At 45.0% G+C, this 7,939-nt stretch overlaps 1 pseudogene; it reads left to right on the forward strand.

The window, feature by feature from the left end:
• The first annotated feature begins 543 nt into the window (after positions 1-543).
• On the forward strand, positions 544-3,778 carry LOC123082129 (F-box/FBD/LRR-repeat protein At1g13570-like; annotated as a pseudogene).
• The last annotated feature ends 4,161 nt before the right edge of the window (positions 3,779-7,939 follow it).

A 7,939-nucleotide genomic window follows, 5' to 3' on the forward strand; every position in this document is an offset into this window, starting at 1 on the left:
ATGAAAGGGGGTCTCGTTCTCTCGCGTCTAGCTCGTGCCAAAAACTGAAATGTGCCACACTGTAAAATGTTTTAGGATTCGTGCGAGGTATCTGATACTGCAGCCATGCCATGTATGTTCGCTCCAGTGCAGGCGGAAGTTCTTAACATTTTCCTTACGCATAACTTAACTTAAGGTGTAGTGCACCTTGATTACTATTTAATTAACAAATTTGTTAGTATAAATAATTAACATATACTACCAATATAAAAGAGTCAAAGGGGCAGATCTAACTAATCACGACCATCAGACCACGTCAATCGAACGATCAGATTGCTTCAATGATGCGTGCTCAACCCGTTGAGTCTATAATTAATATGATATCAAATATTAATGTCGGTGCTAATCACATAATTCTAAAAAAAAAGACAGAACGAGTCGCCGACTGCTGGGTCCGTGAACAAGCGTGTTCCGACATTTGGCCCGCCAGCAACCCTAGCCATCACCCTACAAAACCCAAACAACCATTCCGCCGCCAGTCGTCGCCCCTCACACTCACTCCGTCCAAAGTCCAAACCAGCGACAAAACCCTCGCCTTTCGGCCATGGCGTCCACCAATGTCGACCCGGCGACGGAGGCGGACTACCTGGACCTGAAGATGGAGCAGTACCTATCGGTCCTGTACACCTCCCTTCCGGACCAGCCCGTCTCCACCACCGCCCGCCTCACCGCCCGGCGTGCCACCCCCTCCGACGGCGTAGACCGCATCAGCGAACTCCCCGACGCGCTCCTCCGCGACATCATCTCCCGCCTCCCGGCCAAGGACGCCGCCCGCACCGCCGTGCTCGCCACGCGCTGGCGTGGGGTCTGGCGCTCTGCGCCTCTCGTCCTCATCGACACCCACCTCTCCGACGGCACCTGGCCCCCACCGAAAAATCCGCCGGCGCCGTCGTCTCCGCCGTCTCCCGCGCCCTCGCCTCGCACCCTGGGCCCTTCCGCTGCGTCCGCCTCGTCTACAGCCGCATGGGCGAGCGCCAAGCTGCGCTCAAGCTCTGGCTCCGTCTCCTCGCCGCCAAGGGCGTCCAGGAGCTCGTCCTCGTCAATCGCCCGTGGCCGCGTGAGGTGCCCCTCCCCAGCACGCTCTTCACCCTCTCCACCCTTACCCGCCTCTACATCGGCGTCTGGAAATTCCCGGACGCGGCCGGCCTCCGCGGCGTCTCCTTCCCTCACCTCCGGGAGCTCGGCCTCTGCCTCGTCGAAGTGGAGAACGGGGACATCGATGCCGTCGTCGCCAGGAGCCCCGTCCTGGAGATCCTCAACATCCAAGGGAGTCTCAGGGGGAAATGTCTCCGCCTCGTCAGCCAAAGCCTCCGATGCGTCCAGGTCTGCACCTCCGTGACCGTGATGGAGAGCACCGAGGTGGTAAACGCCGAGCGGCTCATCGTGTGCGAAGATATGAACCTCTCCGGCGTGTGCACCAGGGTGAAGATTGGAAATGCCCCCAAGCTGAAATTGTTCGCGTACCTCGAGCCAGGGAAACATACTCTAGAGATCGGGGACACCGTGATCATGGTACATACTATCTCAGTTCCCACGCATCTTTCCATTGTTCGATTGGCAACCATGTGTGAATAAATGTGGGGAGTGCCTAGGACTCATCTAGATGAGATATAATTTGGTCTCATTCACCTGAAAACAAAAACAGATAAAAATAGTACTACAAACCACATCAGCACACACGCATCTTATAGTATGCATCTTATAGTATCAATCCAATGGCTATAAAAGTGAATGAGACATAACTAAAACTCAGCTAGATGAGTTCTAGCAAAGCCGATAAATGTGTGATATTTTTTTTCTGTTGAATTGAGTGCATTCCAGCCTGGAGTGGAGGCGAGCCCAAGCATGATGCTCACAACCGTCAAAATTCTGAGTTTGCATGTGTGTTTTGGAGTTCACAAAGACATCAAGATGATGCCAGCCTTCCTCGGATGCTTTCCCAATGTCGAGTCGCTGCATATTACGGTACTTTCTAGCTTTGCATTTTCTTTCTGTTGCTGCCTGCTACTGCATGATCCATCACTTCCTGAAATGTTCACTGAGTTGAACAATTTGCAGTCTGCAAAATGTGATCAACCCACTGACAAGCTCAACCTCAAGTTCTGGGAAGATGAGGCTGGCCCCATCGTCAATGTGCTGCTGCGCATCAGGGTGATGACATTCAGGGAGTTCCGGGGGGAGCAATATGAGCTTTCATTCCTTCGGTACTTCTTCAAGAGTACATATGCTTTAAATCAAGCAGTCATTTCGTTGGCCAATCCAAGCTTCACTTCAAGGTCCGAGGATGAGATGATATCCAGTGTGGTGAATATGAGAATTGGAAATTTTGCCAGTGAATTTGAGGTCCTTTTCTACGTGAGCACCGGTCCTGAGGGACTCAGTCGCTGGACCTTCAAGCGAGGGGCAAAGTTTTCTGATGATGACCCTTTTGCAACAGTTAAAATCATTCCAAGGTACATGGTTCGTAATATTGTTTTCCAGTATCTACATGTAGTGCACTGCTCTAGAATTGTTCTGCATATGTTATCTGAACATTGGATAGTTATCAGATTTTACTAGAAGGATTAGCTTTAATTGCTGGGGTAACTAGTAGTGGTATTGTATAACATGACCATCTGGCAGCATGTTTTATTACTTGCTGGTTGCATATTGCCTGTCATCATGATTTATCATGACCATCTAGCAGTGTATTTTAGTATTTCACTCTGGGTCGATTTCTGAGTTCTTCGATCATGATATATGAAGCTTTATGTGCAGCTATGTAACAAGGTTGCTTGAGCTAGATGAATTCTGGGGATGCTATATCTTGCAAGTTTCAACTGCATGACAACTAGATATAATTGGCCAACTGTGAGCCTTGATATTCATAATGCTAGGGTTGCATGTTTCTCAGTTTTGACTTTGCACAAAGCTACTACGCATTTTATTGTATGATTGCTCTGCTTCTTGTATGTTCATATTTTCTGCACAGTACTCTGTTTGTCAGTTTTCAAGCACCCTTTTATGTCTAGTTTATGCACCTTGTGGCTGCTGTACCAAGTTGCTTCACGTTGTGTACACACCTTGTCTATCTACTAATATAAGATCCCACGCCGTCGTTTATTTCAGGTTTCTACGAGTTAACTTCTAGTGATGCTATTTTTTTTTGCGGGGTAAAGCATGGGTTTTATTCCTTAGAAGTAGTGTTACAGTACCTGAATATTTACCTTGCTTAGAGAACCCACTAACTCATCATATATACTGTTACATAATCTGGCTCACTTGTTACAAAAATTTATGCATCGCCAAGACCTTGAGTGTTCAGTGAAATATACGCTCGCTTTATTACACTCTGACTCAGGTCTTCTGCTTTGTGTTACTAGACCACATCTTCACTCATCTTTTGTTGTTAATTCATTTATAGGCCCGGAGACCAGACGTCGCAAGCTTGTAAGTGTCACAACTGAGGTCTTTGACACGCGGTGCATGGACGCAGGCATACGCTGTCCCGAGAGCTAAGCTGAGTACCTGATGGACTATTGTGGTTCTGTAGTGAGTTGTGTAATGATGTTAAGTTGGCACACTGTTTTGCATCAGAGGTCTGTATTTAACTGTGGGTGGAGATCACTCTCTAGTAACTGAGAAAGACAAGTCTGAGTTGGGAAGTTCAGGCAGAAGGAGCCGCTGGGTTATTGGCAACTTATTTCTCCAGTAATTTTTTGCATGCAATTTGTGAATGCTCTTTTGTATTGAATGGCTTGGGCGCAAGCGCAATCGTGTTTTTGCTTCTTCTTTTTAGAAATTCAAGCATATAGCAAGGTGAAGATATTGTTGCAAGTATTCCAGCATTGTGAATTTTGTTTCTAAGGTTGATTCCGTGGAAGCTGTTTATACAACAGACCACAGAGCAAGTCCAACCAACCCTTCAAATTTGACTCCTCCAATCCTCGTATGAGATGGCTTGTGTAACCAACTTGCTTCCTGTCGTGTAGACACCTTCTGTTAATTGATACCGCACAGGCGTTGAGGTGAGGCTATTAGCACACTATGTATGGCATTTCAGTTGACAACTCTAGGTGAATAATCTACCTTGCTTAGTGAATCCAGTAAGCCATCTTATATACTGTTACGTGGCGTTGCCCGTTAGCACAAATTACGCTGTATCTTTAAGAAGTGAAGTTGTGACTAAAATGTGCAGCCTGATTTTCTTACACTCTGACTTTTGGTGTGTGTTACTATTGAACTGCATCGTCACTCGTTCTAATCAGGTTGTATTTTGTTGTTGTTACATCAATTATAGGTGCTGCTACTGCTACGAGTCAGTAGAAGTCACAAGCTCGCAACTGAGGCCCTCGACGCACACAGGGCATGAATGCCTCAAGTTGCCTGATTTTTTTTCTTTCTGTAATGTTTAACTCAAGTTGCTACTCTTGTCTTTGCATGAGGTGTGCTTGCAGTGTGGGCTGTTCTAACCGTGGCTGTACCTATTTGCTCTATGGCCAGAGATAATCATCTCTAGAAAGCCTGAGGCAGACAGACACAAGATGCCGAAACCCTGTGCTTGCAAAGCTTCTCATGCCGCAACAAGCAATTCATTCATAGCAGACTTGGGCTCATGTTTCCAACAAGCCATTCATTCATTCATAGTATACTTCATAGCTTGCCGCAAAATACATCAGTATCCTACCAGGGCAGTTCACAATCTCCAGTTACCAGCATTCATGTCAGTCAATGCAATACAAACCAACCAGGCCGAATAATCCACGACGAAACCATCACCGTCCACCGACATTCATGGCCAAATAACGTTGATGCACTTCTAGTAGTAGTAGATCACTGCTTCGGGAACCTAGATACTTGGGCTCAGCGCTTCCCGCCTCTGTGCCTGTGCGCGTCACTGCCTCGGGACGTACTGGACCACTTCTTTCAGGGTTGCCTTCCTCTTCTCTTTCTAGTTCCACAGCTCCGGCGCAGAATAGCGCCCGCTAGGGTTGTACTCGTTGACTCTCCTTCAAGCAAAGCCTTTGTCACCAACCCATACACTTCCTCGCCGTGCTCTTCTTTCACTTCCCGCAGCTTCTCGTCATCCTCGCGGAGAATTTCCTAACATCAATGCACACACCATAATTAGAGGAACCTACTGGTCCATTCTAGAAATGTAAGATGAACACAGCATTAACAGCTTCAAAACATTGTTTGCAGAAAGTTCCAACAGCCAAGACATTGTTTGCAGGAATGTAAGGACCTTTTCATGCCTGTGGTGGAACAAGTATGCTGCAGAAAGTTCAGGGAAAACATTGTTTGCAGATGGTAGGAGGGCTTTGAGCTCCAAGTATCAAGCATCATGTGAAATTCCAACAGCCAAGACACATCGTGTCCAACTTAAGCAAGCTACAAACTGAGAACCAACTTCTGCATATTCTGCTACTTTTGCCCCTTTAGATTAATGTAAGAATATGCAGGGCAGTAAATTAAACTTGGTGTCTCCAATTTTCAGCTCTCGCCACAATTTACTTATGCATAGATGAACCGTGTTAATGTTTGCTCAACAGGAAATTCAATGTGAAATTGATAACTCGAGATACAAGCTATTGGAGAACATCAAGTGTATAAAAGCAAGGGCCAAGATATTACTACCTTCTCTCTACCGTCGACCATGATAACTTTAAAAGGGTGCCATTCTGGATTTTTAATCTCCTCCTCCCACGTTGAACAAAGAATGGAAGTGGTACCTTCTGCGTCTTCTTCTGACATTTTACCTTTGCAAGCCTTAGCAAATGTTTTCAGATCAAGATCACCCATCCTTTTAACGCCTATAGTTGCTCGGCCAGTTGTAACATCCCACAAACCCTGCAGCATATGCAATACATAGCTTTGAAATATAATTCAAACATAATACTAGACAAGTGCAAGTACTCAATCGATGAGATAACTTACATCTATTAGCTTCTTCCGAGCATCTTGCAACTCATCGTTGCTTATCCTTTCCTTCATAAGCAGAGTGTGGTGGAGTGCTTCCACTGCATCCATTTCATCATACTTGTCCTGAAACTCAGCACTAAGTTCATTTATTTTCCTCTTTGATTCAGAGTCTTCTTCACCTAGCATATGCTTTATCACTTCCAATTTTCCCTGCAACTGTTTTATTTCTGTTTGGCATCCAGTTTCTGCTCTAACTTGATAATCTCGTCTAGAGCAGCCTTTTTCTCCCTCTGCAGTTTGCCATTTTCAGCACAGCAAGACAGTCATAGATATTAGTATCTCAAAACCTCAAGTGAAACAATGTATAGTAAGGCACAAACCTTGTGTTTTGCCACAAGCTTCAGCATATTTTCATCTGCCCTCTGTTGCTCTTGCTCCAACGTTGCCATCTTAAGATATTTTGCTTTTATCTCGTTCTGTATTCACCACAACAGCCTGACATGAGTTTTATGCAGAGATACCGGGGAGGGGGGGGGGGGTACCAAATGGCATATACATTTCACACCTAGCGTCATGCCCTCTCTAAAAGTAAAAAAACAAATTACGTGCATTTTGCTGAAATTGTCCTACTGGTAAACCCTCTGCAATCTATTATCGTCCAAGAGCGGAATTTCGAGTGATGACAAAAATAAGAAAAATGCAATGATAGGAATCTATCTATTATTGTTAAACCAACATGACATGAGTATTGCATGGACGAAGATTTGGCCAGCAGGCGCAACCAAAAACACGAAGGGCGGTGTAATCTGGTGTGATATGGAGAAGACGTTCAGTGGGAGTTTCATGAGAAATAGTGCGACTGGGCCACATGTTAATAAGATGAACAGCGGTGAGAAAAGCCTCATCCCAAAATTTGAAAGGCATGGAGGCAGAGGCTAATAGGGCCAAGCCTACTTCGACAATATGTCGATGCTTTCGTTCAGCAGAGCCATTCTGAGCCATTCTGCTGATTTTGCATGTGGGCATGAAACATGGTGAGAGATACCTATCTTTTAAAAAAAATAGTTGAGTTTCTCATACTCACCACCCCAGTCGGACTGTACAACGATGATTTTACTATCGAATTTTCGCTCTACAAGAGCTTGAAAGTTGTGGAACACTTGAAACACGTCAGAACGTTTCTTAAGAAGATAAATCCACGTATATTTGCTAAAGTCATCAATAAAGCTTACATAGTATTGGTGTCTACCAACAGAGGTGGGCGTTGGACCCCATACATTAGAAAAGATAAGTTGCAAAGGTTTTGTAGAGACACTAATAGACACAGGATATGGTAATTGATGACTTTTAGCACGTTGACAGGAATCACAAATTGTTTCTGAGTTTCTCTCACCAACAACTGGGAGATTATTATTATTAAGAATACGATGAACAGTAGCAAACGAAGGATGTCCTAAGCGATTGTGCCACCGTTCAGTAGAAAGCTTGATGGCATCATAGGCTTGTTTATTGTATCGGCAATACTGCGGAAGCAAAGAGTAGAGGCCTTGCACACAAACACCTCTATGAAGTACTTTCTTCGTGACCTGATCCTTGATAAAAAAAAAGAATGGGTGAAACTCTAGAAACACATTGTTGTCAAGAGCAATACAATGAACAGATAACAAGGTTTTGGAAGCATTGGGAACGTGCAAGATTTCATTGAGCTCAAGATTTTTTTGTGGGGTTTTGATAAATGAGTGACCAATATGACTTATCTCCATACCTGCACCATTTGCGGCGGTGTAGACTTGATCATGGCCACGGTATTTTTCATGCATTGTCAGCTTCTCCAATTCACCAGTGATATGATTTGTGGCGCCTGTGTCCATATACCAATTGGTATCGACACCATAGGACACATCAGCTGCAGCTACAATTTTCTTGCTTTGGGAGTTAGGATCATCGGCATAGCACCAATCACAGTCCTTTGCAAGATGATTTGTTTTCTTACAAATTT

The sequence above is a fragment of the Triticum aestivum genome, chromosome 4A (assembly GCF_018294505.1).
Source record: "Triticum aestivum cultivar Chinese Spring chromosome 4A, IWGSC CS RefSeq v2.1, whole genome shotgun sequence".
NCBI lineage: Eukaryota > Viridiplantae > Streptophyta > Magnoliopsida > Poales > Poaceae > Triticum > Triticum aestivum.